Source organism: Sarcophilus harrisii, chromosome 3 (genome assembly GCF_902635505.1).
Source record: "Sarcophilus harrisii chromosome 3, mSarHar1.11, whole genome shotgun sequence".
Taxonomy (NCBI): domain Eukaryota; kingdom Metazoa; phylum Chordata; class Mammalia; order Dasyuromorphia; family Dasyuridae; genus Sarcophilus; species Sarcophilus harrisii.
The window spans coordinates 566,413,371-566,439,626 of NC_045428.1; the positions used below are offsets into that span (position 1 = coordinate 566,413,371).

General features: G+C 42.0%; 1 protein-coding gene across 1 annotated transcript in view; it reads right to left on the reverse strand.

The window, feature by feature from the left end:
* ARHGEF10L (Rho guanine nucleotide exchange factor 10 like) overlaps positions 1 to 17,742 on the reverse strand; it is a 219,278-nt gene extending 201,536 nt beyond the window's left edge. The window contains 1 exon segment of the mRNA XM_031962751.1: positions 17,665 to 17,742. The gene's annotated coding sequence lies outside the window, so the exon portion shown is untranslated.
* Between the last annotated feature and the right edge of the window lie 8,514 nt (positions 17,743 to 26,256).

Here is a 26,256-nt window from a genome sequence, read left to right on the forward strand (position 1 = left end):
AGATCTTGGAGGTCACTTAGTCCTATTCATGAGCAAGTTGAAATCCCTGGAGGAGGAAAATGACCAAGTTCTCACAGATATGAAGTAGGATAGCCAGGATTTGAATCCCTGACTCCTGAAATCTCATTCTTTCCACCACATCCTGGGATCCTGAATTAAAGATCACAAAAGATTCAGTCATTCTTAGATATCAGAAGCCACGCCAGGAAACTGGAAATTCAGAGGGTGCCCCAAACTAGGAATAACTGAATAAATTATGGTCCATGAATGTGATGGAATACTGTTGTGCTGTAAGAAATAACTAAAAAGATGATATTCAGAGAAAATTAAGAGGATTTGAATGAACTGATGCAGAGTGAAATAAACAGAATTGGGGGAATTACTTCTACAGGAACTATCACATTGAGAAAATGAACACTTCTGAAATATTTACAAAACCTGATCAGTGGTCCATCCAAAGTAAAAAATACTACCGTCTCCTGACAGACAAGCGTTGGACCAAATGTGCAGATTGTCACACACGTTTTTGGATGTGGTCAAGGTGGGGATTTGTTCTGCTTTATTAAGTATTATTTGTTACAAGAGTTTTAGTATTTTTTTTTCAGTGAAGGGTAGGGAGATGTAAAGGAGAGAAAATAAATACTTGTTAATTGAGGGGAAAAAAGAAAAATAAATAGAAGCAACAGCAGGAGGAGGAAGGGGAAAAACTGACTCTGCCCACATGGGCAAGGATTTAACTTTGAACGAGGGAGGATTTGCCTGCATTCCCCGTTATGAATGCTTCTGCTTTATTTGCTTGATAGAGCACCTGCTGATGAGATAGGCAGCGGGCAGCCTTATTATCCCTCAAAACTAAGTTTACAATCAAAAACCATCACTAAGGCTCATGGAAGCTGGCCGATCTCAGCTTACACAGAGAAAGAAAACTCATCAGAGGCAAATCCCTAACTCTGAACTCCAGGATGTAGTGGGGAAAATGACACTTCAGGGGTCAGGGAATCAAATTCTGACTATCCTACTACATATCTGTATGGACTTGGACATTTCCCCTCCAAGGATTTCAACTATCTCATGGTCCTGTGCAGACAAGGTTCTTTTCCCTGTCCTAGTCTGCTTCCCATGAAAGTGGAAAGAGGTTTAGAGCAGAAAATATTACCTGCAAGAGGGATCTTAGACCATAGAATGCCAGAACTGGTCTAGACCTTGAAACATGAAATGTTAAAACTGAAAGGAGGTTAACAGCTGTTACAATTCAGAAAGGACCTGATAATGTAGAATGTTGGAGTTAAGAGATACCTAGAGAGTCAGTGGTGAAAGTTAATGTATAACTTGTCAAATTTTGTCAAAATTTGGAGGACCCTTAGAAAATGGAATATCAGAGCAGGGAGACCCTTAGAACCCAGGATGTCAGAGCAGGGAGACCCTTAGAACTTAGGAGGTCAGAGCTGGGAGGGCCCTTAGAACCCAGGAGGTCAGACCTGGGAGGGCCCTTAGAACCCAGGAGGTCAGAAACATTATAGAACTTAGATGTTCTTCAAGGTACCAAAGAACATAGAATAATGATAATAATAATAATACCAACTCATGAGGTAGGATAGCCCAGATTTGAATCCCTGACCACTGAAGTCTCATTCTTTCCACCACATCCAGAATTAGAGATCACAAAACAGGAGATGGAAAGTTTAAGATGTTCCAGGCTCTCCTGGCTGGACCTGGTTCATTCTGCAGCAGATCCCGGAAAGGTCCTGGAGTCTCTTATTCACGGATGCCCCAAGTTTCCCTGGAACTTCGTGCCATTCTTCTGCTACTCCCCCACCCCTCTCTGCTGCAGACCCCACATGGCATCCTTCACAAAGCAGGGAAGTCTCGGGTACAACTTTTACTCCATTTAGCCACATCCCAAGACAATGTTCTTGCCTGTGACTCCCCACCCAGCAAACCCCAAGAGCTAACTCAAGGACTCATATTTCACATGATGCTTAAATTGGTGGAAGCGTGTGACTCTTGGAGCCAAAGAGGGTGAGGGCAGAGCTTTTTCATGAATTATTGCGGCCTTGATCTCACTGGTGGGAAAATGTGGACAGTTAATCAGAGGGGACAGCCTTGATTTTATTTCTAAATCAGAAGTATGCAAAGTGAACTCTGGACTCCAGATCTCTCCCGGAGCACAGACTGTGCTCAGTTGGGGGGCATTGCTAAGGCAGGAAACTCTCAGAGGAACACAATCAGCAGTGGGAAGGGCCCTTAGCTCATGTCCCACAGGGATCTGCTGAAGAGAGCAGAGGCATTTAACCTAGAGAAGCTCAGGGAAGAGTAAGATCAGGATATCATCATCGATGTCTTTTTTTTAATTCAGGAAAGATTTATTTTACATTCTTGCAAGAATGGGTGCCTAAGTCAGCAGACACATCTTTGAAGCTCCAAAAGCAGCATTTTATTACCATTCTGAAGCACCAGTCCCTCCCCTAATTCCCCAATAATTGGATGTTACAGAAGTCACCCATTAGTTCAGTTGTTCAGTTGTAGCTTACTACTCCTTGTGACCCCATTTGGAGTTTCCTTAACAAAGATACTGGAGTGTTTTGCCATTTCCTTCTCCACTCGATTAAAACAAACAGGAGTAAGTGACTTGTCTACCTTCACACTAGTAAGTATCTGAAACCAGGACTGAACTCAATTTTGTAAACTATTCTCCCATCCCATCTCTTGTCATCCCAATTAATAAAGATCACTTATATTTATATCAAATTGATATTTATATTACATTTACAAACCACTTGATGTAGCCAATAAGAAGTGAGGGACTTAAAATGCAGCATGAGACACATACTTTGGGTATGAAGAAGTAGGGATTTTTTTTTTTTTTGCTTGACTATGCATACTTGTTACAATGATTTTTTTTTTTTTTGAGTTTTTACTGAGGCAATTGGGGTTAAGTGACTTGCCCAGGGTCACAGAGCTAGGAAGTGTTAAGTGTCTGAAGCCAGATTTGAACTTGGGTCCTCCTGACTTCAGAGCTGGGGCTCTATCCACTCTACTACCTAGCTGCCTTTACAATGATTTTCTTTTTCAGAGTGCAGAATGGAGAGGTGGAAGGGAGAAAAAGTAAATGCTTTAAAATTTTTTAAATTATTTTTTCTTGACTCCTTAGCTCAAAACCCACAGCTCTATGATCCCTTTCAGCTCTAAGCAATTCTGCAGATAAGCAAGCTCCACACACAAGACCCTACCTGCCCTCAGAACCACAGAGGCAGGCCTGGCTCCCTGGGAGGTGACTGCCGATCAAACTCAGGAAGCTGGCAATGCTGAAAGGCAGCCACATGGGAGGGATGCCCAAAGGTGACAATGAGTGGATAAAAGCTGCCAGTAAATCCCCTCCCTCCTTGCTCACCATCTGTCTCCCCTCTCTCACCCCAGAGGCAGGATGGCTACTGATGTCTAGTTAACAGTCAGCAGAGCCACACGAATCTGCTGGCCCAGCAAGGTGTGTGACCTTCAGCGATGAGCTTTATCTATCAGTTTCAGGTTCCCCTTCTGGAAATGATACAGAGATAAGTGTCCCTTGGATATACAGAAGGAGCTGGGGAGAAAAAAAATACCTTGGAAGAAATCTGAGGAAAAATGGGAAAAGTACTGATCAAAGGACCAGAATTCAAATCTCCTCTCAGGTGTGTCCTACCTGGGTGATCTTGGGTAAAACATTTTACTTCCCAGGGATTCACTTTTATCAGCTGTACAATTATGAGGTTGAAGTCTCAGGCCTCTGACATCCTCCATTTCTACAGTTATGGGCCTCTGGCCCTCAGGGCTTAAATCCAGATCATCAGCTCTTAGTCCAGCTCTGGTATTGTCCCTCTCGGTTCTCTACTCACTGCTTGCCACTGGCCAAGGAGCAAGGGGCCTGAGTCTGGGAAACTGGGGTGCTCTAGGCCTCTGGTTCCAGATTTCATCGTGGGTCAAGTGAGAAGCATGGACCGCATCCCCTCCTAGGCTGCTTCTGATTGTCTGGCATCTCTTCCTGGAGTTTCATTTTCCTATTTGTAAAGATTCTGGACTCCATGAACTCAATCTGCTTTCAATCTTTACCCACAGGGATCCCAAGATATTCATTCTCTGAACCTCAGATTTTGTCAACTGATATGAGAACAACAAAAGTCAAAGATGGGAGGACTCTTAGAATACTAATAGTTAGGGACTAACCTTAGAACACAGAATGGCAAAATTGGAGATACCTTAGAACATAGGATTCGGGTCTGGGAGGACCTTTAGAACACAGGATGTCAGTTTGGGGAGAGGCCTTAGAACACAAGATATCAGACCTAAAGTGAAGATCCTAGTATCAGAAATTTTGATCTGGAAAACAGCTTAGATGCTATCTAGTCCAGTCCCTTCATTTTACCCATGAGGAAAATGAGGAAACAGTCATTTGCCCAAGTTCACACAGGTACTTAGTGGCAAAACCAAGAACAGACACTTTTGTAACCTTGGTTTTCATATCTATAAAATAGGGATAAACATGTTTGCCTATCTTTCTTACAAAGCAGTGGGCATTAGACATTATAGTTAAAGGGTTTTGCAAATTTTAAATTGCTATGTAAAATTTAGTTTTTATTATTACTAGTATTAATGGTTATTTTAGTATTTACTAATATTTAGTATTAATTTTAGTATTTAGTAGTAGTAGTATTAGGTCACTAGATCACTATTAATAGTATTATTACTAATAATGCTATTATTTAGTATTATTTATTAGTATTTATTTAGTATTAATTTAGTATTTAGTATTACTAAGCAACAGATTAAACTGACAGACGAGATAGTCATAAATTGTTTTGCTGAATTCGTTGAAATTATTAGATCACAAAAACTCCAAATCTGAAGGGATCCTCAGTGGTCATCTCAGTCAAAAAAGAACCCCCCCTGCTCCATCATAACAGGCGGGTCCCCTGCAGACCTTTAAGGAGAGGGCCCCTGCCTCCCCCACCTCTGGAGACGTGACATTCTACTTTGGACAGCTTTGATTGTTAGGAAATTCTTGGCACAGAGCCTAAAGTGGCTTCTCTGAGACTTCCACACAATGCTAGGTTAACAGTTTATTTATGTTTATCAGTTGTGTTTGAAAACAAAAGCTAACTATGTACTTATGTATAATAATTGCCTATTTGTTTTACTTTTTAAAAAGCTTAAATCACATTGGCAAGAGGCCCAGTTCGTCCTATATATTCATACACTACTAGTAAACAGGCTTTTCTCCCCCAGGATGCCAATTCTACTTAAACCACATAGAGACAGGACAGAGGGAATTAACTCCAACACGATTTCATTGATGTAATGGACTGTTAGGTAAGGAAACACCCTGTACCAAAGCACATTAGCATCTTCTCTATTGCCCACAAGTCTGAAGAGTTGCCACAGAGATTTGCCCAGGGGTCACATAGGTAGGTATCAGAGGCAGAATTTGAACTCGGGTTTTTTCTGGTGTTAAGGGCAGATGTATTCACTAGGGTCACACTGCCTCTCTCCGGTAAAATAAACTCATAAATATAAGGTTAAGTCTAAGGCAGACAATAACAGCTCACATTCTAGAGAGTGTTTTAAAGTTTCTTCATAACAGCCCAAAGGGATAGGAAGTGCAAATATAATCCCCATTTTACAGATGAGGAAACTGATACTCAGAGAGATTAGGTGACTAGATTAGGTGACTTGCTAGTTAGTTTATATATGTAACAGAAATACAAGGTAGCTCAGGGAAGGAGGTCACTACAGCTGAAATGATCACTCTAGGCTTCCTGTAGAAGGGGCTGAGACTAGAATTCAAAAAACTAAATGGACTCTCAGTTGATCTTTGATGATGAGGTCCTGGGTATCTAGGAGGAGTTGGCAGAGGGAGCCAGAAGTACAGAAAAAATTACTTCCTAAAGGAAGCAGCACTGATAGGGATTAATTTAACCTTATAATCCCACTCTCTGTGGAAGTCATGGGTAGCCCCACTTTACTGTGTCAAGCCAGAAATCCAAGTCATATCAAACCCCTAAGGTTAAATTTCCCCTTAAAATCTGTCTATGACTCACATCTTTGCTGAACTCTTTTTGGAGTGATAGTCACCAGGACGCTGCCTCATGGTATTTTTCCATTCCTCCTTCCCCTCCATGCGAGGTGCTATGTCTGCTCTCATTTTACCCCGCCCCACAATGCCTCATGGTATCTTTCTCCTAACTCTTTTAGGGTGCTACATTCTTCTATGGATGTAGCCAGCCAGCTAAGGACACACGCCAAACTCATGGGGTGTTTCCTTTCTCCTGGTTAATTGTGAGGTAAAGAGAACTTGTCCCTTCCATTGTTAATTTTCACATAGTCTTCTAACTCTATTTCATATTTACCATTCCTGGTGTCTATTGTATCTCATCATTTTACTGTAACTTCTCCTAAATAAATTTACCTTTTGCCAAAGAGAATGTCCATTGTGGACTCTTCACGTGACCAAACCCCAATATTCGGGACCTAAACAACAATCTCATCACTTGGTGCTAAACCCCCAAAAGAAATCATTTGGAAGTAGGAATTGTTCCTAGAACACATCATTGACACTTTCTATTCTATAATTCTATGATCTGTCAATATTCAAACAACTCCATATTCCTGGGGTACCCAACACTTGTAATAACCAGAGGAGTAAGAGGACCAAAAACAAGTTGAAAAGTGGAGAACGGATTGAGGATTCAAAATCTGGCTCAGGAATAAAGTATAAAGAGGATAATCCAGTGCAACTAGGCTGGGTTTCCTTTTGTTCTTTGTCAACAAAGTCTTTGTACCCAAGTCTTTAGTAGATCCCTTTACAATGAGGGTGATTAAAGAGCTGGAACCCACTAAGGTTTCCCCTTGACCTTTGATCCATCTGCCAAGAAATGAATTTCTAGCTTCAAAAAGGTTTATGATTAGGGGGAAAAAGCCCATCTCAAAAACCACAAGATCCAAGAGTTCATCTTAGCTCTGCTCCTAAGGCACCCCAGCAAATCTGAAGGTCCCTGACTTCCTTCAATCTCCGCAAAGGTGTCCCCTTCTACACGAGGCCTTTCCTGATCTCCCCAGCTGCTAGTCCCCAAAATAACCTCATCTGGACTTTGGAAGTATTTTGTATATACGGCAGCATACGTGATACAGTGGACAGAAAGACACCCTCAAAGTAAGGGAGAATGGGAATCAAGTCCTGACTAACTTATTTCTGAGGTCTCCAACCTGGTTGTTCTCAAGACTTTTTCAGAGAAGGCAAAGAGTCCAAATTATTTTCATCATAATACTAAAATTTTACTTTCTACTAAAACACTCCTTCCTTTTCTAACTAATATCTGGTCCCTAAGTGAGTGGACAGAGACATCCTCAAAGTAAGGGAGACCAGGAATCAAGTGCTGACTAACTTATTTCTGGGATCTCCAATCTGGTTATTCTCAAGACTTTTTCAGAGAAGCCAAAGGGTGCAAATTATTTTTGTCACAATACTAAAATTTGACTTTCTACTAAAACACTCCTCCCTTTTCTAAATAATATCTGGTCCCTAAGTGAGTGAATAGAGATACCTTCAAAATAAGGGAGACTAGGAATCAAATCCTGACTAACTTACTTCTGAGGTCTCCAACTGGTTGTTCTCAAGAACTATTTTTGTCGTAATACTAAAATTTGACTTTCTACTAAAACACTCCTCCCTTTTCTAACTCCATATCTGATCCCTAAGAGAGACCAGATTTCCTTCATAAGCTTCATAAGCCAAAATCACATATTCCAACAGACTGAATGCAGAAGCAGACAGGAAAATCCAGATGTCTTCTATTAAAGCAGAGACTACTAACAGATTTCCAAAACATGTAAACTAAACCACTCTCCTCACTAATTATTTTTTGTTGTGGAAAATAATAACAAATTAACATTTTTACAGCACTTACTTAATGCTAGAACTTTGTGATTATTACCTCATTTGATCCTTACAACAATCCAAGGAGTTAGGTGCTATTATTATCCCCATTTTACAGATGAGGAAACTGAAATTAAATACCTTGCCTAAGGTCACTCATCTAAAATTCATCTGTAGTTGGATTTGAACTCATATCATTCTGATTCTGAACTCCATGTCAAATTTAAAAGATCATTATTGTTGTTTTTATTGTTGTTGTTGAATTAATAAATATTTTAAATATGATTATTTTCCATTTCTAATATAGTAAATATTGTAGACATAAACTTTGGAGTCATGTAAAGGAATACTGAGACCAAAAAGTTTGCTGCTCTAGGCCAAACTTCTCAAATGTGAATCACAATCCCAAAACTGAATGTGATTGTCATAAAATGATGATTTATTATCAACAAATGTTTGATATAGAACCAGAGTTGCATAAAAGTTTCTCCTGTGAAAAGGAGTCAAGAGTGGAAAAAACTTAAGAAGCCCTGTTCTAGGTAACTCTGTAACTCCAAATGGTCAAGGAAGTACTGATCTGCATTGTGGAAGGGTCTTCCCCATACCACTAAAATCACAAGTCTGTTAATCACATCTCGGGGCTCATATGGTTTCTCCCAGTTGAACACAAGCTCCTTGAAGGCAGGATTGTGTCACTTTTGCACCTCCAAAAAGCTTCATAAATGCTAGTTTAACTAAAATCATTTCACTCTCGTGAGCTTGTTATTTCACATTTATGAGGGAAAAAAAGTGGGAATACAAATCCGCTCCTGGCTTACTGCTTGACCTTTCTCTTAAGATCTTTAAAAATGAATTTAACATCTTGTTTCAATTATTAAAAAATAAATATTTGGGAGGGGCTGGAGGGAGGAAGGGAATTTGGAACTTCACACTAAAAAATGGATGTTATGGGGTTTTTTCCACTTCATCAACATCAAAGCCAGGGGTGTTATCATAGGGTTGTTCCCAAGGGACAAGCTAGCAATATAGATTGTTTTGAATGAAGAGAATGAATATTTCTCTTTGTCATTGTGACTCAAGTTAGAACTCTCTAAGTGCATGAAAAAAAAGTTGAGGTGCAATGTAATCATAAGTCATAGAGAGAAAGAGTCTCAGATAAACGCCAAATCTAAATCCCTCATTTTTAGCTTCCCAAAATACAGCTCAGAAAGGGGATGGCTTGCCTGACATCACAAAGGTGGTCCAGAAGCAGGAACAGGATGATCACCTTCATCTTTCAGCTCCTGAAACTGGGTCTCCTTCCATTGTACCCCACCATCTCTCAGAAAAGAGAAAGGCCATTTGAAGCCGAAATGAGGGAGAGAGATCAGGGAGGAGGAAGGAAGCATTTAAGGTGGGTCATGGCTGGGAGTCATTAAAGGTTTCTGAGCAGGATTATGAGGAGGTCCCCTCAGGAAGATGACCTGGGCAGATTGGAATAGATGCAGGGCCCAGGGGAATTTTAGAGGAAGCTACTCCAGTGACTCAGGCAAGAGGTGATGATGGATTGTCTTAGGGAGGGAGCAGGGCAAAGAAAAGTAAGCATCAGAGAGAAGGGACAGAATTTAGGGACCCTGGAGAGTCAGAGACCACTCACTCCCCCCAACTCTTGTACTCCCTACCCCAGTCAAACCAACAGGAAGGTCCTTCCCTTTCAAGTCCTAGGTCAAGCCCCATTGGTCACAGTTTGGGTCCTGACTGACTGAGATTGACTGCAAATAGCAGTCATTTCTATTTCCCCCAGAAATCCTAATGGTCTTCCCCCTCCCAGATTCATTTGTTTGTTTTGATTTTTTTTTGAAAGGAGATTCTTTGTCTCAGTTGCCACCCAGCGTTAATCACTGAATGGGTGCAGTCTCAGCCCCACTGGGACTTCTTGAAGACCTGAGCTTACAAAGGCCAAGGTCTCCCACTGCATCCAGGGCCATCTCTGGTCCTCCTGATCTCTGTCTGGCCACTGGTCCCAGATGGTTCTGGAGGGGAAAGTGAGGCAGGGGCCCTCGCCCAACCCTCCCTCCCTTCAAACCAATTCACTTGCATGTCCCAGCATCCCCTCCCTGATGTCATGATCTTAGTCACACTATTCCCCTTACCCGGAATGCTCTCTATTCTCTCTCTCTGCCTATGGAAAGCTTCAGGTAATAATTGCCAGTTACCTTGTGTTCCTCCATTTCAATCCATCCTACACAAGTCAAGAAGAAAAAGTTCCAGCGGCTCCCAGTTGTCTCTAGCATAAAATACAGACTTTTGTTTGGCATTCAAGGCCTTCCCTGGTATGGCTCAAATCATTCTTCCTGACCTAATTTCACATTACCTCCCTTCCTACAGCCTACGTTTCAGCCAAGCCGAACTGCAAGCCATGTTCCTCTCCTCCTTCTCTCCTCTTCCTTACCTCCAATCCATTCCCACAAGCCACCCTCTCAGGTCTTGAACTCTCCTCAGTTAAAACCATCCAATCCTAGGGTCATAAATTTAGGGCTGGATGGAGCTCAGTGGCCACCTGCTGCCAGCCCCAACGAGGAGCCAGGTGAGGGAGGGACTTGCCCACCATCACTGGGGTGGAAAAAGAAACGGATGGAATTTGAACTCATTTGAATCCCTTTGATTCCAAATCAGCTTTGTCCATCCCATTGTTTCCCAAACCCATTCAAAGCCCAGCTTAGATAACACTTTCCAAGCCTTGGCTAAAAGTGATCTTTCCCTCCACAGATTTCTTTATTTTTTTTTTTAAGGCAATTGTAATTAAGTAACTTGCTCAGGGTCACACAGCTAGTAAACATCTGAGGTTGAATTTGAACTCAGGTCCTCCTGACTCTAGGACTCTTAGATTTCTTCATCAGAATTTTTCCTCCTCTTCAGCCTATTATGGCTTGTTTATACACAATTGTTCACGTGTAGTCTCCCAGAATGTGAGTTCCTTTGGGGAAGGGACTGGCTTTGCCTTCTTTGTATTCCCAGAGCTTAACCCCATGCTTGAGCACACAGTAGGCTCTTAATAAATGCTTGTTGATTGATTGGACAAGTTTATTTTGTACATGGCTAATCCTACATATGAAATTCTGTCTTCCCTTAGAGGAGCAACCACATCATCTTTCATCTTTATAATTCTTGCACCCAATGGCATGGAACATAGCAGGTGCTTAATAAGGGTTTATATATGGATTTATAAGGAATTGAATTCATTAGTAAGGAATAAGAATGGAAAAGTAGGCCAGAGACAAACTGTTGGAAGAACCTTTTAAGCCAGGCCGAGGCCTTCAATACCTTTGCCCCCAAGTCTGAATAAAATATCTAACTAGTAAGAGTTCCATTATGTAAATGAACAAGGTCTTGCCCTCGACCATCTGTCAATAGGTAGGGACAAATCCACATTTTCAGAAGGTGATTTCTCTCCTTTCCTCTTCTGCCTTTTTCCTCCTCCTCTCCTTTAAGGATTATCTTCCCTCATTGGAATATAGATTCCTTAAGGGCAAATAATATCTTTATTTTGGCTTATATTTATATTCCCAGCACTATGATGGTACATAGTAAGGATTTAATAAATTATCGATCTGTCTCCCTCCCTCCTTTCCCTCTCCCCCCTTTCCTGTTCCCTTCCCCCCTCCCCCTCCTCCTTCCCTCTTTCTTTCTTTGTCTGTCTACCTATTTATTTAATCCTCTACTCTAACATTGAATTCTGGTGAATGAATTAGACCCACCCAGGTTTATATGCAACCCCAACAATCTATTCTGTAAGCCCCATTCATGATCTCTCCTCTTTAGCACTTTTGAATTCAGTTGCTTGAACCACTATTTTAATAACTCTATGTTTGTCTTTTTTCAATTGGTTAATTTTCTTTTCATAATTTTTCCTCTACCTCTTTTATTTGATTTTTTAAATTCTTTTTTATATTCTTCAAATAACTTTTGGAGGCTTGTGACCATTTAAGAGAAAGGAGTAGCTTTTTTTTAACCTATCTTCTGATGAATATGAACCCAGATCTTCTTTTACACCAAAATAACTATATATAGCCAGGCTCTTTTTTCCTTTGCTTATTCATTTTTATTTTGTTTTGTTTTATTTTAGCGGTTTGTTACTGTAATCAGATTGAATGAAAAAAGAAATGAAGTTGAAGTATTTGTAACAAAAATAAGCAGAACTCAGTGGAAAATTCAATATAAAAGACCCAGAAGAAATATAAGGAAAATATTAAAGATTAATTATAAGACACTCTCATTAAGGTCAAACTGTTTATATGTAGATAGATTATATAAATATGAAAATAATATACACATGTGAAATTATATATATAAATTATATATATGAAAATGTTATCCCTATTTTTAAAACTGTCATTATTACTAAAATGGTTTGTAAGAAAGGTTAGGGCCAGGAGAAAGGGGGTAAAGAGGTAAAAAGAAAAAACTCCCTGCCATGTCTAACAATTTCCCACTCTCCATCCATCCAAGTTCATTTACTCCTGATTTTCCTCAAATCTTATCTTTCTAAAAGCCCAAGCAAAGTAGGGGAGAAGGCTGACTCCTTCCATATTCTGCCACCCAAGTCCAGTGGCTCCCAAATCAGGATAAACAAAATGTAAGAAGTAGAAATCACCCTCAGTCAGACAACAAGTAACTGAAAATATAGAGGAAATTAGTTTAGGGGACCGGGTCTATCCTGACTCCTTTAAAACACAGAGTTGGAAGGTGATGGGAGAGATTTTAGAAGATGTCAGATTTATGAAGGAAGTCTAGAACACAGAATGTCAAAGATGGGAGCAATCTTAGAACATAGAATGACAGAAATAAAAAGCATCTGCCATAACATGTCAAAGCTGGAAAGGAAGCTTCAACCATAGAATATCAGAGCTGAGAAAACGGCAGGGACCAGAGCCTTGTGGAAGAAAGGGCTCCAAAGCTGACCCTTAAAGGAAGACAAGGATTCTAAGTGAAAGAGGAGGAGGAGGGGAAATAGAGGACAGGCAGGAGGTGGAGTGGAGAATCTGAAATATAGTGTAAAATGCCAGTCTGACTGGAAAATGGAATTTTATGGGGATCCATCTTCTCTCCCACCTTGAGGGCAGGAGCTGTGACAGACCTTTCTGTGCCTCAGAGCAGAAATAGTCATTAAATGAATCTGTGATCTAGGGGAAAAAAATCAAATCTAAACAGAAATGTCTGGAAATTAGAGCATTTTGACTTGAGTACCACACCAACCACCTGTAGGAGACACAGCCATTTCTAGGAGATATGCTTGAGTTCTACATCCCATTCTACCATATCTGTATTGTGTGACTTCAGGCATGTAATTTCATGTCGATGACCCTCAGTTTCCCCATTTGTAAAGTGCCTATAATACACTAACATTGCCTGCCTACCATAGAGAGAGTCAGAAGATTCAAGTAAATCTGTTAGGTATTATTTCTTCCCACTTTTTAATCAAAATTTTCCCCCCTGGTTTGCCTGACTAGAGAAAGGAGAGATTTTCCCAGTGGCTCCTGCTCCATTACTACTATGTGTGCCTGGGATTAGGTTATAACTGCCCTATGATGTCCAGGTTCACATGGGAGTAACGTGGAAGCTTGCAGAGCTGGGGAGGAGGCAAAGGGAGGAGTGTTGGGCTGTAATGATAAAGGGTAGGGATATGTGTGATGGAGACGAATTGAGGCTGAGATAAAACCCATCTTCACATGTTGTGATTGGTTAATCCCATATTCCTTGGGGCAGGAGGATCAAACCCCAGTCTTCTTAGGGTCATAATATGGCCCCTACTTCGGATACTACTAGTGTAGAATCTGACAACAGCCTCCTAACTTATTGTCCAGTTTAACCTAATCCTCTTCTCTGTGATTCCTAAATAATCTTCCTAAACTGCAACTATGATCATGTTATAACAACTCAAAAATCCCTTGTGGATCCCCACTTTTGTATTGAAGAAAGAGGACCTACTTCTAAACCTGGCGATCAATGCCTTTCATAATCAGATGCCAACTCATCCAGCTTCATCCCCTTGCTCTTTAGCCATCCTTCATGATTGAAAACAAAACAAAAATCAACTCATCTTCCAATCTCATCCTGCCTCTCCTCTCTCATCTATACTTCCGGTCACACATCCCCTCTGCCTGGAAATCCCCTCCCTCCTCACTCCCAGCTGCTGAAATCCTTTCCCTTCCTTTCCTTTTTTTCTTTGATTGGTTTAGAAAACTACTAAAGAGAATTTCTCTCTGCCCGAACAAACCAATACCTATTTATTCTCTGACTTAGAGAATTACCTGTGATAACTGAAAGGTTAATAACCCCATCAATCAACAGACATTTATTAAACCCTTACTATATACCCAAAGCTATTGGGATACAAAGAAAAAGTGGCTCACTCCAGGTTACCCAGCCAGTCTGTGTCAGCCATGGGACCTGATCCCAGGTATTCTAAAATCCAAGTCCAGTTCTCTTTTCATCCCTGGCAGTCCTCTCCCTTCCCCCAATAAAAATGATCACTGCTTCTTTCCTCATACTGTTGCCAAAGTATATAGGAAGACTATAAGTTACCAGGAGATCACAACTCCCCTTTTCTACTTATGTCACTCTTTTATGTGTTACGGAGTATCTGTATATTTGTTCTTTTCCCTCCTACTATCCCATTAAAAGATCCAGCAATCTAGAGCTCTAACTCCCTAATTTTACAGATGAGGAAACTGAGGTCCAGGAATGTTAAAAGGTAGAGATCAGATCCTCTGAGTGCAAATTCAGCACTTTTTCTAGTGTACCTAAATGATAAGCTACCTGAGGGTAGAATTGGGGTTGTCTCAGTCTTCATATCCCTAATCCAAATACAAAAATAGGTAAAGGTGGGGCTGCTAGATGGTGCAGTGGATAGAACACTAGAAGACCTGAGTTCAACAGACAAGTCACTTAATCCCAAATGCTTTAAAAAAAAAATTAGGCAAAGGCTATATGACCTTGGTGTGATCCTTTTGAAAAAAGTAGGGGCTCTGGAGTCTGAAAGCACCCAGATTCAAATCTAATCTCTGCTATTGCCTGAGTGGTTTTAGGCAAACTACATAATGACTTGTGGGTACAGGGTCTTCGATTCCAAATTGAGGAGGTTGACTCTAAGGGCCCTTCCAGGTCTATCTCAGTGAACCTACTGGAGAACTCCCTCCATCAATGCAAACTGCTATCTATGACAGTGAAGTCCGAGTCAATTAGGAACAGAGAGACTAAGCAATTGACCCAAGATCACACAGCTAAAAATGTCAAAGGCATGTTCTTCCTGACTCTTTAAGCTTTAGCATGCTTTCTGGGACACATAGCAGGTACTTAATAAATGTTTATTCTATTGAATTTTTTGCTAAACAATACAGATGAAGTGCTCTACAAATTTCAAGTATGATGATAATAGTCATGGATCCCAAAGCTTGAAACACAGGAGTGCAAAAAAATTTTTTTAGCTAACTGGGAAACAGCATGGTAAAGAGGAGGGAGGACAAGACTCGGAGTCCCCAAGGTCTGAGTTCAAGTCCTTCCTCAGGTACATTTATCAGCTGTGAGACCCTAGACAGGTCATTTATTCTCTTTAAACTTTGATTTCCCCATCTGTAAAATGAGTAGGTTGGAGTGGATGGCCTCCTAAAATCCCAGCTGGCCCTAAATCCTATGAGTAATCCTTATCCCCCTTCCCTCAGGATATTACCCAGGAATTCCTGTATTTCCACCAAGAGGCTTATTCAGTTAAGGTTTCAGAATAGGGGCAGAGCACCTTTCCCAGAGCAACATGAGCTGAGTTATACCTCTGAAGAAGGGTCATCAGCCTTCAGAACTCCATGCCTGAGCTCCTAGACCCCTTCATCTCTCCAAAATGATACAAAGGATTTAAAGCTTAAAGAAAAGATGGAAATCATATTATTTTACAGGAAAAGAAACTGAGGCCCAGAGAAGGAAATGCTTTGGCCAGACTCAGCAGAGCCAGAGTATGAATTCTGCTCTTCTTCTTTCTATCCAGAATCCCTTCCATTATCCCACAAAAGCTGAGCTCCGGCTTCCAAGCCCAAACACTCCCATCTCTCACAGACACAGGTTAAGGAAACCACAAGGAAACTACAACTTTGTTAATATTCCTCTCAAACAAGAGTCAAGAGAAATAGAGGGTCTTGGAACTAAAGCTGAACGATGTTATCTAGAACAGGAGTTCTTAATTTGGGGTGCATTAATTCCAGTAGAAAAATTATAACTTCATTTCAACATAATTCATTTCCATTATAATCCTGTGTGATTTAAATTATTCATTTCCTCAAATGATTCTGAGAGGAGATTTATAGGCTTCACCAGACTGCCCAAGACGTGCAGCAGGACACAGAATTAAGATAGCCTGTTCTACTGGGCAAGTCACTTAATCCCAATTGCCTCAGCTAAAAAAGAAAAAAAAAAAAAAAAAAAAAAGTCCTGTTCTAATCCAACCTCCTGATTTTACAGAGAAATGAAATTATTTTCCCCCAAGGTCACCCAAATAGAATCCAGGTCCCCCAACTCCACTCGCAGAGCTTTTGCTTGGATAAACCCGATTCATCAAGTTTCAGCATGTCCCTCTTCCCCTGCCCAGCTTTTCAGGGGAGACCTCTATGATTAGGTTCTGTCTAGCACCAGCTGGGTGACCTTGGAGCCGGAACCCACCCCTCTAAAATAAGATCCACAGCAGCCCCCACTCCCCAAGTAGAGGTTCCATGAGCAGATACCTGGTAGGTGTTTTGAGTTCCTATTTCTACAAATGAAAGGGCTCTTCAATATCCCATCTTAAGTTTAGTTTTCTTTTCCTTAAAGTACTGACCCAAAGCTACAAATATCAATGGGATTTATCTTCTCTCTTAGAGACCAGTGACTTCCTATCTCCTCGGTCCTCTACAAAAGAGCAAGAAATACCATGGGACAGCAACCCTGAAGGCGGGTCTCAGTGTGCCCCGGTTCCCCTTCCCCAGCCTGAGAAGCGCCAGAGGTCCCCCACAGTTACAGACTTTTGTGCCGGGAGGAGGGAAGGAGAGGTACATAGCCAGGCTCATGGCACCGAGCCTTCTGTCTGGCATCAGCACAGGAAAAGCTGGGACCCCGGACCCTGTCCCTGGAACAGTAAAATGCCCCGCGGGGTCCCCCCCGCCCCCGCCCTTCCCTTTTCTCATTCGCAAGTTGGGGAGGTTCTCACAGGGGAGCGGAGCCCCCCGTCTCCTGCCTCAGATCTGCGGGGCTAGGGCTGAGAATGGCCAGGAAGGACAATAGGAGAAGATGGTTCCCTGAATTCAGGAGGGAGGATGGGGATGGGGAGGGTCTGTCTGCCCCCGAGAGACCGAGAGCGAAGGGGGAAGGCTCCGCTCCCCGTCTATTTGTTTCCCACACTAGACCGCCCCTCACACACCCAGACACAGAGACACCGTACTCTGACACGGGCAAGCCCAGGTACACCCGACCTGACGGGTCACTCGGGGCAATTCACAGAGAGTGCTACTCAGAGACACGGGCTCGGATACACAGATGCACCCCGACACGCAGCCAGGTCACGCCGCCCCCCCTCCGCCCCAGGCTCCGAACACTGGGCTCGCGCCCCCAGGTACACACAATGCACCAGGAGAAGCCCTCCACCCAGACACTCGGAGACGGCCCCTCACTCACACGCCCCCACGTCGCCGCCCCCGGGAAGGAGAGCCCCCTCAGCCCCGGGAGCGCGGCCTGGGGAGGGGTGGTCCCCACGCACTTACCCTGGGAGTCCCAGCTCTCGGCTTGGCGGGCTCTTTGTGGTGCGGCGGCAGGGGAATTACAAAGGCGCTAGGGGCAGGGGCAGGGCCCGGGCTGGCGCGGGGGCTCGGGCTGGGGCTGGGGCTCGGGCTGGGACTGGGGCTCGGGCTGGGGCTCGGGCTGGGGCCAGGCCAAGGGCAGCGCTCGGTGCCCATACCCGGCCGGCCCGGGCCGTGCGCGGAGCCTCCTGCTCTAAGTCTCCTCTCCCGAGCCCATAGCCCCAGAGCCTCCCCCAGCCCTGGGCCAGCCTTGACCAGCGCTGACCAGCCCCGCCCTGCTTTGCGCTGTCCCTCCCGGCCCGGATCGGTTCCGGCTCTCCTCTCCTCCGGCCCCAGGACCGAGCCCGGCTCTGCAGTCGCGCCGCGCCGCGCCGCTCTCTGGCCCCTTCCACCAGCGATCCCGGCAGCCCGGCCCTGCACCGGGCCCGGCTGGACCCGAAGCCCTCCCGCCTGCCTGGGTTCCCCGGCCCGCCCCGCCCCGCCTCGCAGCCAATGGGAGCGTCCGCAGCTTCCCCCCCGCCCCCCACACTCCCTCCTCGCGCCCGGCCAGAGGGCCGCTGGAGCTCCGGGTCTTGGACACAACTGACTGCTCAGCTGCCGCGCTGTCCAAGGCCCCGGATCGGAAACCTCCCGGGCGCCTCCCCTTGCCCCGCCGTCCTCCCGGATCTCACCCCAGGGATTCGGCCCCCGAGGACCTCCCAGAGTAGGAGCCAAGTCGAGAGATGCTCCAGGAGGGATGCCTGGAGAGTCTTGTGAGCCCTGTCCGGGGGCCGGGCTCTGCCCCAGGCCCAGCCAGTGCCTCCGGGGCCAGAGCTGAACCCAAGCTCTTCCCAGCTGGAAGGCCTCAGACCTGAGCGATAACCTCGTCCAAACCCATCCGTCTCCCAAACCCCCGTCCAGCTGAAGTTCCTCCCCAAGGTCACCCAGCAATTACAGAGCAAACTGGGTTCCTTCCAGGGCCTTTCCCACCACGTTAGGCTCCATCACTTAACCCCTTGTAGCCAGGGCTGCAATAAAATATAAGATGCTCTTCCTTCCTTTGCCCCGTTCGGAGACCCTGAGAGGAGCTGGGAGGGGGTGGGAATTGAAGAGCCCACCTTGCCTCACACTTCAGTGTCTGAACTTCACGGACATGCACATCACCCGTCCAGCTCCAAATCCTAACGTCCTGAGAGTCTGTTTAGTGCAAAGAAAATTGATTTGGGGTCAGAAGACCAGAGTTAACTTCCTTCTCTGCGACTAATCATATCTGTAATCACGATCACTTTTCCTCTTTGGGCCTCAGTTTCCTTCTCTGTAAAATGGGGATGGGGTGGAATTGAGCTCGATGAATCTTTAAGTACATCTAGTCTTTCTTCTAGTTTCGTTTTACAGAGGAAAAAACTGGCCCCCAAAAATTTAAGAACATTGTCCAAGATCACACAGGAAACAAGTCTGGAATTGAATTCAGGTCCTCTGAATCCAGCTTTGAAGTCTGTGGTAGTTTTGAATCCACTGGGATACTTGGGAGGAAAAAAATACAAGGATTTTACTGAGGAAGAAACTTAGACCAGAAAAGTGACTTAACTGTGCATTTACAAAGAGTCAATGCCAAAGCCAAGACAAGAACCTCCTGGGGCTCCTGTACCAGTTACTTTTCTAATCAACCAATCAACAAACATTCACCAAGTGCCAGTTCCGGTCCAGACATTGTTAGATGCTGAGAATAAAAAGACAAAAACCAAATATTTTCTGCTTTCAAAGAGCTTACGCTCTGAGCAGAACCAGGGAAATACAGTACACAATAATAGCAATATTGTACAATGATCAACTATAACAGACTTAGTTGTTCTCAGCAATACGGCGATCCAATAAACTTTGAGTGGAAAATGCCACTCATATCCAGAGAAAGAAGTACAGAGACTGAATGGGGATGGAAACATCCTATTTTCACTTTTTTTGTTTTGTTTTTCCTTTTATGTTGATTTTTCTTTCCCAACTTGATTCACATAGAAACATATTAAAAATGTATGTATGGCATGAAGGGGGGAAAGGAAGGAGAAAAAAAATTGGAATTCAAAATCTTACAAAAATGAATGTTGAAAACGCTCTTTACATGTAATTGAAAAAAATAATACTATTAAGATATATTTTAAAAAAACATTTAAAGGAGCTTATACTCTGTTATGTTAATTACTTCTCTCATCTTCAGTATGATAGGATGAAAGGAAAAATTAGATTTCAGGGGCCTCAGTCTGCATTCTGAATCTGCCATTTACTTCCCACTTAGAATAGTGCCTAGCCCCTATCTTAGTTTGTAAACAATTTTATTCACTTGATCTTGGTCAGGTGACCTGATCTCTTTGGGCCTCTCAGTTGCCTCATCTGAAAAATGAGAAGGTTGGAGGAAATGACCTCCAAGACTCCTGCCACTGATGATCTATGATCTATAATCATAATATCTTCAACAGCATTTTCTAGCTAAAAAGTTTGATTATTGACAAAGTAAAGCCCAGAACAGAAAATGAATTGCTGAAGTCTCCTAGCTTCTAAATAGCAGACTAGACTTGATTCTCAGTCCATCTCTCTTTCCACTGTGTCCCATTAGATCTGTCTCTTCAATATAAACCACCCCATATTCTTATTCCTCCTTTTGCAAGGATTTAACCATCTCACTTCCTTCTTTTCCTTTCAAACAACTCTTGCAACGAAAGGAATGACCACATTAAAAATATGAAACACTAATAAGATGAGCTCACTCCGTCTCCAACTTCCATCTCTCTATAAAAACAGAAAAACTGATCCTATTCTTAAGGCTGATGGTCTACTGAGAACAAAGTTTATTTCAGACAGGGGTCACTAAGGCTCTCTTTCAAAACTGATTTTGAAGATGAAATTAGCTAATAACTCTATAAGAGTACATAGTACATTATGTACATTTTGCAGATGAATTAACTGAGGCTTGGATAATGTGACTTGTCCAGGATCACCTAGTGTGGTCAGGATTCAATCAAAGGCTTTTTGATTCCAAATTCAAGATGATTCTCATAATGTTGTATTTTAAAATAGTAGTGGTAACATTGATGGATGTAAATGTTTATATCACCCATTAGTCAGGGTTCTAGGAAGTCAGAGGTTGAGGAGATGAAGATCACTTCTTTGCAAAGTTATAAAATTTTGAAAAGTAACTCTTTATGGGAAACAATGTTGTGTTTTAAAATAACAGTGGTAATATTGGTAGATGTAAAATTTTACATTACCCAAAGTTCTAGGAGATATTAGAGATTGAATATCACTTCTTTAAAAAAATTAGAAAACTTTGAAAGTAACTCAAATATATTCCTCACATTAAATTTTTTGAGGTAGGGAGGAAAAATAAAATAAAAAGTAGAAGAGAGAACAAAAGAAAACCAACAAGGAAGCAAGGAAAAGCTGGGCAGCTTTGAAAAGAATGTGTTTTACTTATTACATAGGTTTTCTTGCCAAGGAATTTTTTTTTATTGAATCCTCTATGTTCTGTCATGGACATGGCAATTTTTTTCTTATTTTATATTTAAGTTTAAAACAAATTTCAAAAATTTTACCAAAAAAAAATACCTCCAATCTCCATCCCTGCACAGACTATATGTCCCCATCCCACTTCCCCACACCTCCCACATGCCAGTATGGCTAGCATTCCCTCCTTACTTTAGCACCTTAGAGGCTGTATCTTCTTTCTTTTCTATGGGAAACCTTTCTGGAGCCCCTTAATTTTACATTTTTAATTCTCATGCCCTTCTCCTCCTCAAATTACCATGTATAGATTTTCTGTTTACAAAATGTATTCTTCCCACATACCAGCACATTCCCCATAGAATACAAGCTCTTTGAAGGTCAGGACTAATTGACTCACTGTACCTGGAAATTTGCATGATTTGTTTGTTTTGCTGTTGTTACTGTTCTTGTTCACACCTGTAATTTTGCTGGAAAGGAGATTTTCAGATTGGAAACCACTTACCTGGACTACATGGCTACCTCAGCTGCTAGTGAACCAATTTGTTTTTGTTTTGTATGAGTATATATACTCATCTGAATATATGTGTCTCCTTTGTTAGAATGTAATCTTCAAGAGGGCCGGAATCCTTTTCCTTTTGTCTTTGTATTTCCAGGTAAGAGTAGTGACTGGTATACAGTAAGTATTTAATAAATGCTTGTTGGTTGATTGGTATTGGAGGAGGAAAGCAATAACTTATCTTTTGGCACACATTTAGTATGTGTCACAGACAAGTTTTAATCAAGGGCTTTCTCCTATAATTCTTCTATGCACCTTACACAAGGTAGATGTTTAACAAATCCTAATTGGATTGAATTAAATCTACATGATTAAAAGGGTTTTAATTCATTCCCCAATCACCCAATTAACAAGCATTTATTGAATGTCTCCTATGTGCCAGGCATTGGGTGATAAAAAGCAAAAATTATAAGAACCTTTAAGGAGTTCAAGGGAGACCACACATTACAAAATTAGTACATTTAAGAAAAAGAAAGGTAGTCTCATAAGAGATAGAAAGGCCTCCTAGAGGAGGTAATACTTATATTAATGCTTAAAGAGAGGCAAAAATGTTAACATTCAGAGTCTAGAGGAGAGGGTGTTGTAGGCATGTGGAAGAGCAACTGTAAAATCATGGAGATATAAGGTGGACCATAGGGTATGAGGAACAAATGGGTCAGTATGACTTTAACGTACAGTGTGTTGGGGGAAGAAATGCTTATTAATGCAACAGAAAGGGAAGAAGGGGGCAGGACACAAAGTGATTTTAATAACAAATGGAGGAGTTGATTCAATACTTGATCCTGGAGATAATAGGGAATCAATGGAATTTATTGAGTAGTGGGGGGATGTGGACTTACTCTTCAGAAAAATACTTTGGTTGTTATGGAAGATGGAGTCAAAAGAGACTTGAAATAGACCAATTAGAAGTCTACCTCAGTAGGCCAGCAGAAGAGGGATGAGAGGTTTGTTCTGATTTGTTTTGGGGTGGTTGTTGTGAGAGACAGTATAGGTTGTATATGAAGCCAGAGAAATACAGGAAGACCCTGATGTTTGAACCTTAGGTGGCTGAAAGAACGGTAGCACCCTGGACAGCAATAGAGAAGTCATTTGGGAAGACTCTCTCAGATTTGTTCCAGTTAATACCCCAGCTTGCAGTCCCAAGGTAGACTGCTTGCTGTCACATAATAATAAAGCTCATTATGATACCCCAAGGTAGGTCTAGAAGCTTTCAGCCTCTTTCTGCTGTTCTAAAAGGAAATGTTTTTGCCTCTGGGCATCTATTATGATATCATTAATTATGGTAATCATCCTTACTCTAAGCTAAAGAGTTCACTCTTATCAACTCAACCTCCTTAATTGATAGTAATGATAATAAGAATATCTTTCAAGTTAGTTCTTCACAAGCAGTTTTTACATCCTCATCTGCAAAATGGGAATTCTGCTTCTAGTGCTCTCAACACCTTAGGCTTGAGGAAAGCACTTTGTAAAACGATTTTTAGGGCAGGGCTAGGAGGGATGATGGAGTACCTGCATGTGCTTAAAGCTTATGTTCAATGTGACATAGCTCTCTGTGAAGATTAATAGGGTTGAGTTTCATTTTGGAGGATACACTAACTCTCTCTCCTTTGTATTGAATAACAAATGAAACTCTAGCATATGTTGTTAAGTAGTAGTTAGAGTAGTGCTTTATCCAGCATCAGATCTGGAATCAGGAAAATTCATCTCACTGCGTGCAAATCTGATCTCATTCACCTCCTAGCTGTGTGACCCTGGGCAAGTCACGTCACCCTGTTTGCCTTAGTTTCCTCATCTGTAAAATGAAATTTTACAGTTGTTCCTCAACTGTAAAATGGAAAATGGAGAAAGAAATGGCAAAACTATTCCAATATCTCTGCCAAGAGAACTTCAAATGGGATACAAAGAATGAGTGAAATAATTGAACAAGTGACCTAAAGCATTCTTATAATCCATGGCTCATTATGATACCATTTTCCAAAAGCTTTAAGCATTTCTTCCCCCAACCTGCCCTTTCTTTGAGGGCAAAGTCTATTTATTCTGTCTTTGTATTCCCACTGCCTACCTAGCACATAGTAGGTACTTAATAGATGCTTGTGGAATTCACTTGAATTCTCACCAGAAGACTTCAAGTGAGTTGAAAGAACACTTTCCAGGATTTTTCTACAGGTCAGGTCACTTAGATTAAATGGTTTCTGAATACTTCCTAATTTTGAGATCCAGTGGTTTTGAAGAAAACGGTGACCTTGAGAAATCCCTTAGCCTATCTAGGTTTCAGATTCCCCAGACACAAAGAAAGGGACTTGAACTAGAGAAGTGTAGAGGGCTGGGATTCTGGAGAAGTATACTTGAAACAAAGATACTTACAGCAGGGTGTTAACTCCGTGATGAGATAATGGTTCTCTAGTTTACATATGCTTAGTACTTAGTATGGTGATGTAATGGTTCTACAGTTGACACATGCTCAGTGGGCTGTAGTAATATAATTGTACTAAGGTATATAAGGGCTGAGAGGACTGGAAATGAGTATTCCATCTTTGACCATCCTCCTGGTGATTTTCCTGCCTCCTGCCCTTCTCCACTAAAATCAAGACTAGTCCCGAAATCTTCCAGAGAGCTAGTCCGGACATCACAGAGAAGTAGGCCCAGGAGAAGAAAATGCATGGATTTGGTGTCAGAATTCTGGTTTTGATTGGAAATCATTTTATTTCCCTCTGCCTCTATTTCCTGATTTGTAAAAGAGAAAGTTGAAACAGATGGTCTCTGGGATCCCTTTGAGATCTAAATTCATGATCTTGTAGATCTCTTTAGAGTTTACAAAGTACTATTTTCATCATGATCTCATGGGGGAAATAGTGCTTGTTCTCATCGTTGTGCAGTCATGTTGGACTTTTGTAGCTCTTTGGATCCTACTGGCCATGGGATTTTCTTAGCAAAGATCCTGAAGTGGTTTGCCATTTCCTCCTTCAGGAGAATAAGGCAAACAAAGATTAATTGATCTTCCCAGAGTGACACAGCTAGTGAATGTCTGAGAGCAGATTTGAACTCATGTCTTCAGGATTGGAAACCCAAAATTCACTCTATATAGTACGACACCACTTAATTATTGAGTATTTATGCTTAAATGACTCAATGGCAGCCAGGTAGTGTCGCAGAGCACTCTATCCACTGAGCCACCTCATCGTCTCTTTTTTATCCTGCTGTACTTGGAGCCACAGCTCTGGCTAAAAAAATGACTAGAATTTCTAGAAAAATGAGTACTGAGGAAAATGGTATCATAATGAGCTTTATTATTATGTGACAGCAGGCAGGCAAAACAAAGCATATTCATACACTCTGTGACAATATAAGCAGAAGTTTGTTCCCACATGGGAGAAACCCCAGCTGAAGAGAGAGAGAAATGTCCCCGAGTGAATGTGTTCAAAGCTGGGGTTCAGGTGGCAAGATTCTAAGCCTTAAAAATGGGCTTCAAGACTGAGAACAGGTGATCGGGGCCAGATTCAAGAAGGGGCTTTCCTAATGTGGTGGGAAAAGTCACCTAATGGTGATTTTTAAATTTTTTTATCAGGACCACAAATTGATGGGAGTTAATGCTGACCAAGGCAGCAGGAGAGTGGCTCAAACAGATCAATAATTCCATGAGTCTTATCCATCTGATAGACTTAATAGTGGAAAACTACAAACTGCCTGTTTTGTTATAAACTTCATGATATTAGGGCCTTAGCTGAAGTGACTCCTTATTGGAATCCTCCCATCATAAACAACAGGGAACTATAACAATAATATCAAACGACATAAAGTTGATGATTCTCACATCACTATTTAACAAATGAAGAAAGGGAGGCTCAAGGGATCCCAGCTACTAAGTTTCAGAGTCAGCTCCTAAACGCAGGTGTTCTAACATCAAGCCCAGGCTTCTTTTCACTAAACCACCTGACTGATGATGAGCAAGAAATGTGGTATTTAGAGAATTTGAATATATTTCCAGTGTTCAGTACAGGACATGCTTAGTAAATATTCTTTCTATTCACTTACCTACCTACTTATCTCTCTCTGTATCTTTCATCTCGTGATCCCTCTATCTTTCCATTATCTGTCTATCCCCCTATTTAAACTATTTATCCATCCACCATCTCTCTATTTAAGAAAGTTAGATAGTCTGGTGGTTAGACCTGGAGTCAAGAAGACCCGTGTTTAATTTCAGACTCAGACACTATTTATGTGAGCCTGGGTAATTCACTTAATTTCTCTGCCTCAGTTTCATTGTTCATAGAACTCACTTAAGTTATGTTGCTGGAGTTCTGAGCGGAAAAAGGGGGGGGGGGGAAGCGATAATAGCATCTACCTCTCAAGGCTGCTATGAGGATCAAAGAAGATAATTTTTAGAAAGTGTTTTGCAAATTGTAAAGCACTACACAAATCCTAATTATTATTTATTATTTTTATTGGGCAGTTGGATGGTTCAGTGGATGGAGCACTCACTAAGCCTGGAGTTATCTCTGCCTGGGTTTGATTTACTAGCTGTGAGC